The sequence below is a fragment of the Scyliorhinus canicula genome, chromosome 6 (genome assembly GCF_902713615.1).
Source record: "Scyliorhinus canicula chromosome 6, sScyCan1.1, whole genome shotgun sequence".
Taxonomy (NCBI): domain Eukaryota; kingdom Metazoa; phylum Chordata; class Chondrichthyes; order Carcharhiniformes; family Scyliorhinidae; genus Scyliorhinus; species Scyliorhinus canicula.
In genome coordinates this window covers 40,244,224-40,256,288 of record NC_052151.1, presented here as the reverse complement: position 1 = coordinate 40,256,288, position 12,065 = coordinate 40,244,224, and positions in this window count along the sequence as shown.

The following is a 12,065-nucleotide window of genomic DNA, read 5'->3' as shown; positions in this document are numbered from 1 at the left end:
TCTGCAAGAGTTGGTCGGGGACAACTCTTTGTACTGGAAGACCGACAGGTTTTGGACAGGCCAAAGAGCGTCTTTCACCAAATTGATGATCCTCAAGCAGTAGCTGATGTTTATCTTGGTGTGCACCTCTGCAAACAGCCCATAGAGCACAGAGTCCTGTGTCACGGAGCTGCTTGGGATGAATCTCAACAGAAAAAAACACCTTGTCTCTCTCCAGACTTTCTTTGCAAAGGCCCATTCCACAAGGAGGTGGGTAACAGTCTCTTCACTTGAGCACAAAAGCAGGGGTGGCACAGTGGTTGGCACTGTTGTCTCACAGTGCCAGGGACCCGGGTTCAATTCCGACCTTGGGTAACTGTGTGGAGTCTGCACATTCTCCCCGTGTCTGCATGGGTTTCTTCCGGGTGCTCTGGTTTCCTCCCACTGTACAACGATATGCAGGTTAGGTGGGTTGGCCAGGCTAATTTGCCCCTTAGTGTCCAGGGATGTGCAGACGGGGTGGGGTTACGGGGGTAGGATGGGGGAGTCGGCCTAAGTAGAGTGCTCTTTCAGAGGGTGGATGCAGACCCGATGGGCTGAATGGCCTCCTTCTGCACTGTAGGGACTTTATCATGCTGATCCTTTCTAAAGCTCTGGTTAAGTGACAACTAGAGTACTTAGTACTACATCTAGTTTTGATCACCACATTTTAGGAAGAATGTGAGGTTTCTTGAGAGAGTGCGAATAAATTAACCAGAATGATTACACCATAATATCAAAGATTTTTTAAAAATGCAATGAAAGAATGTGAAAGGACTGTTTCAAAGTGCATTTCAGTCTAGATGCGATTGTTACACCTTTGTGTTAGCACTTGAATTAATCTCTATTGCTGCAGGCCCAGTTTCTTCCAGGGCATGCCGTAATGAATTAAAGTTGCTACGTTGAATTAAAGGACAATGGCATCCCCTAGAGGCCATGAAACAAAAGACAGCTTAAATACCCAGTGGTTACACAGTAGAAATTCCTTTTTTGAAGGGAGGAGCAAGTTGACAGAAACAGTCAATCACATACAATTAATCCTACTCTTTTCCTCCACAGCATTTAAAAAAAAAGTCCTCATGGTAATTATGATAATTAAGCTTCCTCATGCAACTTAGGTCTGTCTAAGTATAAAATATCTAATAATTATGTTCACTTTGTTTGATAGTTCCTTGTTTATCTCAATTTCACATCCCAGTTGCATCCTGATGAGACAGAAGCTGTTTGGTAAGGCGACTAATTCGCCATGATTCCTCGAAGTCAGCCTTTGCATAAAGGCAAAAACGAAAAGGTCATGTAGCTTCAATGGATGCTAAGAATTGTTTTTTGTTGCTTTATTAAGTGAAGCCAAAAATAAAAGTGAGTACACCCAAGGGGTGGGGAGGCAAAGTGTGTCAATTCTCTTAGTGATTTTTGTCCAGAAATGTGTCCATCCTAGAATTGGAACATATTCATAAACTTAAAGATTTAACTTTGGAACTTGTTTAAACATATAATCCAACAGGGTTGAACACATATGTTTTAAAGATAGTGGATGGCAAATATATCAAGTAATGTATACAAAACCATGTTTTATTTGAGTACTTAATCTGTTACATGAACAGATTGCTTTAAAGTTTTAAAGTTCAATTGTTTAATTTTCCCCATCCTATTATGTGACGGTATTAGAGTAATGGGGTGGGCTTGTCAACCACAGCAAGCCTGCATGTGAAATAAACATATAACGAGGTCAAAGCTCAGCACAGTATTCTATTAATGCTTCAACATTGCTACACTGAAGTGTCTGTAGGACACACTGGCATATAGTTCAAAGCCCATCCTGGAGCTCCTTCCCAACAACACTGTGGGTGTACCTACATCTCGGATACTGCAACAGTTCAAGAAGGCAGCTCACAACCACCTTCTGAAAGGCAACTAGGGTTAGGAAATAAATGCCGGCCTAACTAGCGACACCCACATCCCGTAAATAAATTTTTAAAAACTTTTTATTGAACAGAGACAAATGTTGAGGGGCACCACTCTGCATCAAGCATGGGGCAGGCAAGGAGGCAGGTCCAAAGCCTTAAGAGACACCTGGATGGGTACATGAATAGGGAGGAAATAGACGGATACGGACCGAGTAAGGGCAAAAAGTTATTTTTAGTTAAGGCATCGTGATCGGCACAGACTTGGAGGGCAGAAGGGCCTGTTCCTGTGCTGTAGTTTTCTTTGTTCTCTCTCCTTGGGTAAAAACAAAGTATTAGCCCTCAAATAGACGGCATCTGTGACTTAAACGGAGCTTTCTGCTTTTAAAAAATATATAAATTGAGATTGACGATTATAATAAAAGCAAAATACTGCGGATGCCGGAAATCGGAAATAGAAACAGAAAATGCTGGATCTACTCAGCTGGTCTGGCAGCATCTGTGGAGCGAGAAAGAGAGTTAGTATTTCGAGTTCAATATAACTCTTCTTCAGAGTTCTGAGGAAGGTCGACGATTGGATGTTTTCAGAATTGAAGAGACTTTGACCAAACTTTAATTTTTGTTCAAAGAAATCACTAGATATTAAAATAAGTAAACAGATTTGTTTATTGCTGCACTTCCCAGCCAGCAATATAAAGGCAGCAAGCATGAGAAGAGCATATTCAATTTCTCCCCTCATTCTGGCAAGTCCTTTGCTTGTTGGAAATTAGATTTACTTTTCTGGGGAAAAAAGATTCCCATGTTGATAATCATTCTCATTCTTGTCGGTTCTGTGTTTATTTGCCTGATGTGGATGACGATTGGAAAGTTTGAAAGCTTTAAGTTAAGTTTTTAGTTCCTTCATGTCCTGTGGATTGGTTCAGGCTGGGTAGCAGTTAGTGGAGTCCGCAGTGTTATGCCTACTTTGTTTTATTTTGTTCCAGCCAACCGTTATCTCTTAAAAAATATTTATAAGCTTCTCCATGAAGGTCATTTGAAAGTAAATTAATTCCAATTCTGAATCGAAGAAATGATATCATGAATATTTTTCCAATTAAGGGCCAATTTAGCATGGCCAATCCACCTACCCTGCATGTCTTTGGGGTGTGGGGGCAAAACCCACACAAAGAAGGGAAGAATGTGCAAGCTCCACACAGACAGTGACCCAGAGCCGGGATCAAACCTAGGACCTCAGCACCGTGAGGCAGCAGTGGGATTTAACTCTATTCATAGTTTCATAATTTGCCAAGTGTGTTAGACAGACCTTGGGATTTATTTTCATCCTGGCTTAGCTTCTGTGGTTCCCACACTTGCTGCTGTGCTTCCTGGCTCAGCTTTAGACTTTCCTTGCCACCTTCACAAACGCAATAAAAGAAACCCTTGCCGTCAGTGAGAAACATATTATGAAAATAAAGCAACACAGGAATAAAAGCGTATGAAAGAGAAAAAAAGGTCACTTAGCCCATTGATCCCTATGCTTCCAACTAGACCACTTCAATGAATTTTGAATTAATTACTTTTTGTGAGTCAATTCCCTGTAATTATTACTATTTGGAGGCAGAAAAAAATGTTTCACATCTCGAGTCTTGCTGGGGACTCACCAGTTTTGTTCTTGTCCTCTGGTTCTTTGATCACAGTCGTTGCATGATCTGGGATGCATCTCATCATGCCTCTGACGATGCTGACCCTCCTCCAAAAATAACTTCATAAATTGTGAGGCCAATTCCTTTTTTTATGTAATAATAATAATAGGTTATTTTCACAATGAAGTTGCTGTGAAAAGCCCCTAGTCGCCACATTCCGGCGCCTATTCGGGGAGGCTGGTACGGGAATTGAACCCGCGCTGCTGCCTGGTTCTGCATTACAAGCCAACTATGTAGCCCACTGTGCTATTATTCTAATATAATTTAGAATACCCAATTAATTTTTTCCAATTAAGGGTCAATTTAGCGTGGCCAATCCACCTACCCTCCACATCTCTGGGTTGTGGGGGCGAAACCCACACAAACAAGGGAAGAATGTGCAAACTCCACACAGACAGTGACCCAGAGCCAGGATCGAACCTAGGACCTCAGCATCGTGAGGCAGCAGTGCTAACCACTGTGCCACCGTGCTGCCCGGTCAATTCCTTTTTAATTTATTCAGGTCATCAATGGGGGCCGGCTATCCAATGTTTAGTTCCAAATCTATATCAATTAGATCACTTCTCATTCTTCTCGGTTCCAACCAGTGTATGCTCATTCTACAGATTCTCTCATCTCTACCCATAGACAACTCCTCAGAGTTAACTTTCCCACTTAGCTTTGTATCAGCATCATATTTGGATATATATACGCTCAGTTTCTTCATTTAAGTAATTAATATAAATTGTAAATCGCTAAGGTACTAGCATTGATCTTTGTGGCACCCAAGTACTAAAAGCCTGCCGATGTGAAAATGACATGTTTATTCCTTCTTTGTCCTTTCTCTGTCCTTTATCCGATCAATCAATGCTAATATATTACCCCTTGAGTCCTTCCCTTTTGTATCAACTCCTCATGTGGCATCTTATCAAATGCCTTTTGAAAGACAAAATATATTACTTCTACTGGTTCCCCTTCATTGATCCTGCTATTTCAAAACTCTTGTATTTCAAAACACTTTTATAGATTCATCAAACACGATTTCCTAGGACAACATTGTGGCGCATGGTTAGCAACGCTGCCTCACGGCGCTGAGGTCCCAGGTTCGATCCCGGCTCTGGGTCACTGTCCGTGTGGAGTTTGCACATTCTCCCCGTGTCTGCGTGGGTTTCGCCCCCACAACCCAGAAATGTGCAGGGTAGGTGGATTGGCCACGCTAAATTGCCCCTTAATTGGAAAAAGTTAATTGGGTATTCTAAATTTATAAAAAAGAAACACGATTTCCTTTTCATAAAACCAAATTGCTGCTACTCTTAGGGAAGGCAGTGGCATAGTGGTATTTTCGCTGGACTAGTAATCTAGTAGATCCAGGGTAATGCTCGGGGGGCCCGAATTTGAATCCCACCATACTGAAAATTGAGTTCACAAAAAAAAATCCGGAATTAAAAGTCTAATGATTACCATGGTTGATTGTCATAAAAACCCATCTGGTTCACCAATGTCCTGCAGGTCCCTATTTTCTCTCTCTCCCTTCTTTCAGTAAAATAGTTAAATGGAATAATATAATAAAGTTCAATTTTTTTAATTGCAGGAAAGACGGTAATGAAAAGACTTGCATTTGTACAACATCTTTCACAACTTCGGGATGTCCCAAATGCTCTTTATCGCCAATGAGGTACTTTTGAAATGGCATCAATGCTGTACTGTGGGGAACACGGCTGTCACAGGGCACAGAGTGAGCTCTCACAAAGAACAATGTGATAACGATCAGATAATCTGGTTTTCTGATGTTGATTAAAGGATAAGTATTGGCCAGGACACTCGGGGTAACTCCCTCGCTCTTCTTCAAAATAGTGACCTGGAATCACTTCCATCCATCTGAGAGAGCTGACAGGCCAGGACCTCGATTTAACATCTCACCCAAAATATAAGACTTTCAACGTTGCAGCGATCCCTCAGTACTGCACAGGAGAACTGCCCCAGAGGGCACCTGAACCCACAACCTTCACACTCCAAGAGGCTACCAGCTGACCCACGGTTGATCCAGTTTAGCACTGTTGAGCGGTGCAGTTGTGCACTCCCATACTGTGCTGCAATATTTCAATGATCTTATCTCTTCATATAACGAGACTCCGTCTTTACTTATTACCTTAATTATTTCATTTCAAACAGGACCGGTTCACAGTCAAGCTTTGGAAAGGTCAGTTGTACACTGGTTAACAGGAGAGAGTTGACACCATTGGAATGCAATTTGAGCATTGTGTTGGTCCAAAGCTGATTCTTACCATGTTGGAGACGTCCGCGCAACAGGTAAAATATGATAGGGAGTATTATGAATAAATTAGAGAGAGAGCAGAGCAGTATTTTGTTTGTTCTTGGCATGGGACCAAAACTTGAGATGGCAAAGCCTTCTCCTTACTGTGGCCCTTGAGATGATGATCACAGAACCCCTACAGCACAGAAGGAGGCCATTCGGCCAATCGGGTCTACACCAACCATCTGAACCCGAGCTAGGCGCCTCTCTATTCCTGTAGCCCCATAACCCCACCTAACATTTGGACAGTAAGGGACAATTCAGAATGGTCAATCCACCTCACCTGCACACCTTTGGACTATGGAAGGAAACCTTAGCACCCGGAGGAAACTCACGCAGACACCGGGAGAATATGCAAACTCCACACAGACAGTCACCCAAAGCTAGAATTGAACCCAGGTCCCTGGCGCTTTGAGGCATCAGTGCTAACCACTGTTCCTGCATGATGCTCCCACAATGGTGTTAGATACAGAATCACAGGATTTTGACCAACTGCTAAAAATACATATCCAAGTAAGAATGGTGAGCAATTTGGAGTGGGATCTGGAGGTACAGAAGTCTGAAGACTCGCACATCAGACATAGGAACAGCTTTTTCCCCACAGCTAGAAGACTCCTCAACAACTCCCCCCTCGGACTGATCTGTTCCCTGTAAGAACGCTATTCACGACACCCTACGCTGCTCTTGCTCATGTATTTGCTTTGTTTGCTTTGTTTGGTCCCTTGTTCTGCTCTGTAACCAATCACTGTTTGTTGATGTACCATTTGTCATGTTCTCTGTTGATTATTCTTGTGTCTACTATGTATGTACTGTGTGCGGTCCTCGGCCACAGTACTTTTCACTGTACTTCGGGTACATGTGACAATAAATCAAATCAAATCAGGTGATGGAGGGCCCGTGTCATTGCTGTGCTTATCTTTCCTTGTGCTAGAGGTTACAGTACAGACAGGGTTTGATGAATTCTGCAATGCATCTTGTAGATCATGCACACTGCAACCATCGTGCACTGGGGACAATGGGATGGATATTAAAATCCACCGATAAGGGGAATATGCAAGTCAACTCTTGGTTCTTTCACATCCTTTTTATATGTTTGTGAGTACCAACATGCCATTCTTTAGCTCTTTGAAGTTATGATAAATTACCGCTTTCATTTACATTCCTGTACAGTTGTACTATTTTATTTTCAAGGGGAGTAGATCGAGCCTTTGCTTGTATAAAACAATAATCAGAGATCTGAAAGAACAATGGGCTGTGAAAGACAACAGCAGACATAGAAAAGCAGGAGCAGCACAGTGGTGCAGTGGTTAGCACTGCTGCCTCATGGCGCTGAGGTCCCAGGTTCGATCCCAACTCTGGGTCACTGTCCTTGTGGAGTTTGCACATTCTCTCCGTATTTGATTGTGCTGGGTGGGTGGATTGGCCATGCTAAATTGCCCGTTAATTGGAAAAACAAATTAGGTACTCTAAGCACTCCTTTAGCCTTGCGCCAGTTAATCTCCCCTGTCTTCCCCCTTATCACAAACCTCCCCTTTTGTTCTTTTTCTCATTATTTTCACTTGCTTAAAATCTCTTTACATCTCTAACTTTTCCCAGTTCTGACGAAAGGTCATTGACCTGAGACATTCGGCTGGATCTTCCTGATCTTCGGAGGTGGGCCTGGAGACTGAAGTAGGAGTTAATTTAGATATAGGGTCGGGGTCTGGTGCGTCCCCACCTCCGATCATAGAGCTTTATAACACAAAAAGAGGCCCTTCAGCCCATCGTGTCTGCGCCGGCCATTGAGCACTTATCTTTTCAAATTCCATTTTCCAGTACTTCGCCCTTGTATCCTATGGCGTTTCAAGTGCTCACTTAATCTTGCCGGGAGAGCGTTATCAAAAGCAGTGGCTACCGACCTGGCAGAAGCAAGTTGCCAATTTGTGGACAGATTAGGGATGCCTTCCCATCAAGGCCAAACACCAGCCGACGCCTGGAAGTTGCTTTCCAATGTCAGACACTGGGTCCTGCAGGATCACTTTCACCCCTCACCCTATCTCCCGCTGGAGGCACAGGGGTCAGTGGGTCATAGTTGCGGAACCTATGGAATGGGTTTCCCTAACCATGGGGATGGCCAGTTTAATTTTAAAAACATAAATATGTCTTACTTCCGAAGGCACCTCAAGATAGAAACACCCTCACAATGGCAGTCTCTGGTGGGGCTGGCATTCGTCCAAGGCTTGCAAACTCAGGAACCTGCCCGCTATCATCAATTAGGAGGTCGCCTCCCGAAAGATTGTGCCTGCCAGCAAGTATGGAGTCGGGATCCAAAACTGGCCCCACCACATGATTATTCCTGAAGGCTATAAAATACCTCCTGTTAACACAGTTTCTCTTTTCACAGAGACTGCCACACCTGCTGATTCTTTTGCGCATTTTCTGTTTTTAATTCAGATTTCCAGCATCCCTGTGTTTTGCTTTTGAATTAAGACTAATTTTGCTGATAGAATTTTAAAAGTGGGCTGACTTTTTTTCCTCAATTACTTCAGCTGATAGTTTTCCAATGAATCATGTTCCTGAACAAAATAAAAGTAACAAGATACAAATTAATCATGTATATATGCTAATATAGTCAAACAACAATTTTCTGTATTGATGAAATTGAAATTATGTAGTCATGTAAAGATTTCAATGGTTATAAAGTACACACTCATGTATAAAAGCTAATTAGTTCATTAAGAAATTGTGCATTTGGGTGTTTAGTGCAGTTTTCTCGTATGCAATAAGTCCAACATAAAGTTCCGTACCAAATTAATATCACAATTATCTATCATTTCATTTGCACGTGTGTGTTTGTGTGTGTCTGTGGACTAAAGGAGAGGATCATTTGTGTATGGGGTGGGGGGGAGGGGGGGTTACTGATGGTGGTCCCTGTGGACTGAAGGAGAGGAATTTATCTCGCATTTAATGTGTGTGAGTGTGTGTGGACTGAGGAAAACTGACATTTCTCATGAGGTATTTGGCAGATGTCTTACAATCCGTTGCTGGCGAACCGCCAATGCCAGAGCAAGTATGTTAGAAGAAACCCATGTTCAGCGAGTGGCATTAACAGTCCGTAAAAAACCCCTAATTGTGTATAAACCAGCATGGCTGGTGAAGAGTGATGAAAAAGCGCATCTGTCTACAGGAACCCAGATTACATTGGTGGCTCTCTTGCTGTTAGCAGATATTCTATTTGAGAATTTGAGAAGACCGGAACGCATCACCTTCATCGCAGCAGCAACAAAGCGCTGCTCAGACTTTCTGCACCTGTTTTAAAAGAGCAACTTAATCAGCTGTCAACACAAAGCGCCTCATTGACTTCTTGAACCTCAGCAGCTATGTAGCTACTCTTTCATTTAGGAGGCACAGAATGTAGAGCATACATCGGCTGTTGTTTAAATATCATAGAGAGCCCAACGTTCCAAATTCCATATTGCCGGATAAATTCTGTTTTAGCTTTCGTTGCTGGCACGTCGATTTTTAGGTGTAAAGAGGACAAGTTACTTTACTCTCTGTCTTTCGTCAGGCATCCCGGTGCCACAAACCCATTTCGTAAGAGGGTGACCTACTCCTGTCATTGGAAATGTTGGCCTATAACTGACTTGTAGCTTTCCCTGCTTCTGTTCTCAGCGGTTGTCAGGAACTCCATGCAATACCTCCCCCCTGACAACGCAGTGTAAAATTACAAACATATCAGAACCATGTGAGAAATGATGGGGATGCGACCATTCTGTGGCACTTGTGTAACAAGCCTATCTATAAACCCAGCAATCAAAGCCGTTCAAATGAACAGTTATTCATCCCCTGAGCAGAAACTTAACACGTTACTTTCCAAGACGTTTCCAGACTGAAGGAGTGAGGTCTTCGCTCCATTTTAAGCTCAAATCTTGGTAAAACATAAAAGAAAGCATAGTGGGTCTATTCTTACCTATCCAGTCATCATTCTCCATTAACTCACCTGAATCCCAAGTTTTATTGCACTTTCTACGCATCATTTAAATCTTATGCGATCTGCTTTATACTTCCTGCTTTGAACCCTGTGAGGATTCTTCATCCTGGTTGGTTGAAGAGCCTCGCTGATTCTTGCCCTGCTTACATGGTGGCACACAGGAAAGCACAGAAGAGTAGAGGAAATCTGTGGGCAGCAGTCAGTGAACTGAACTGCTCCAGTGTCAGTGATTCTAAATCCAAGCCATCGTTAGGCTCCACATATACACAAACAACACTGAGCTCGACCTCTCCATCTCTTCTCTCAACCCCACTCCACTGTTTCTTAATTGTCGTACTGCCTGTCTGAAAACAAGGACAGGATGAGCAGAAATTTCCTTCAGCTAAATATTGGGAAGACAAGAGGCATTGACTTTGGTCTCACAAATTGTACATCTGAAACGCCAGGCGGGAATTTCCACTGCTCAGGTCAGTGGGATCGTTCAATCCCACCGACAGCGCACCCCCGCAACAGATTTCCCAGCGGCGAGGGGTGCATTCAGCAGGAAACCCCATTGACAATGGCGGAACCAAAAGTTGGATCATCCACTTCGACTGAAGATTGTTGCGAATGACCATGAAACCAAAAGACGGAGGAGCAGAAGTAGGCCATTCGGCCCATCAAATCTGCTCCGCCATTCAATGAGGTAATGGCTGATCTGACATAATTATCCTCAACTCCACTTTCCCACCTTATTCCCATAGCCCTTGATTTTACTGATTAAAAATCTGTCTACCTCAAGCCTTGAACATACTTAACGACCCAACCTCTATAGCCCTCTGCGGTAAAGAATTCCACAGATTCAATACCCTCTGAGAGAAGAAATTCCTCCTAATCTCTGTCTTAAATGGGTGACCCCTTACTCTGAGATTATGCCCTCTGGTCCTGGAATGCTTCAGCCTTGGATTTTGCACAAATGAGCTCAGCTCCTCCATCATTGAGGATGGGGATATTTGTGGAGCCTCCTCCTCCAGTGAGTTGTTTACTTATCCACCACCATTTATGACTGGATGTGGCAGGACTGCAGAGCTTAGATCTGATACGCTGGTTGTGGGGTCACTTAGTTCCTTCTATTACTTGTTGCTTATGCTGTTTGGTACACAAGTAATGCAGTGTTGTAGCTTCACTAGATTTACATCACATTTTTCGGTATGCCTGCTTTTGCTCCTGGTGTGCTCTCCTACACTCTTCATTGGACAAGGGTTGATCTCCTGCCTTGGTGGTAATGGTAGAGTGGAGGATATTCTGGGCCATAAGGTTGCAGATTATGGCTGAGTACAATTCTGCTGCTGCTGATGGCCCACAGCACCTCATGGATGCCCAGTCTTGTGTTGCTAGATCTGTGTGAAGTCTATCCCATTTAGCAAGATGGTAGTGCCACACAACACGATGGAGGGTATCCTCAATGTGAAGAAGGGACTTTGTCTCTACAAGGAATGTGTGGTGGTCACTCCTACCGATACTGCTTTGGACAGATGCATCTGCAGCAGGCAGGTTGGTGAGAATGAGGTCAGGTATGTTTTTCCTTCTTCTTGGTTCCCTCACCATCTGCTGTAGACCCAGTCTAGCAGTTATGTCCTTTAGGACCCGGCCGGCTCGGTCTGTGGTGGTACTACTGAGCCACTCTTGGTGATGGCATTGAGGTCCCCCACCCAGAGTACATTCTGTGCCCTTGCCACCCTCAGTGCTTCCTCCAAGTGGTGTTCAACATGGAGGAGTACTGATTCATCATCTGAGGGGGAGATGGTATTTGGTAACCAGCAGGAGGTTTCCTTGCCCATGTTTGACTTAGTGCCATGAGACTTCATGGGGTCCTGCGTTGATGTTAAGATGCCCAGAGCAACTCACTCCTGACTGTACACCACTGTGCCACCACCTCTGCTGTTCTGCCAGTTGGGCAGGACATACCCAGGAATGGTGATGATGATGTCTGGGATATTACCTGGGATATTCCGTGAGTATGATTATGTCAGACTGTGGCTTGACTAGTCTGTGAGACCGCTCTCCCAATTTTGGCACAAGCCCTCAAATTTTAGTAAGGATGACTTTGCAGGGTCGACAGAGTTGGGTTAGCCATTGTCGTTTCCGGTGCCTAGATCAATGCTATGTGCTCTGTCTGGTTTCAGGCCTTTTTGTTTGCTTCATTATGGTTGAATGCA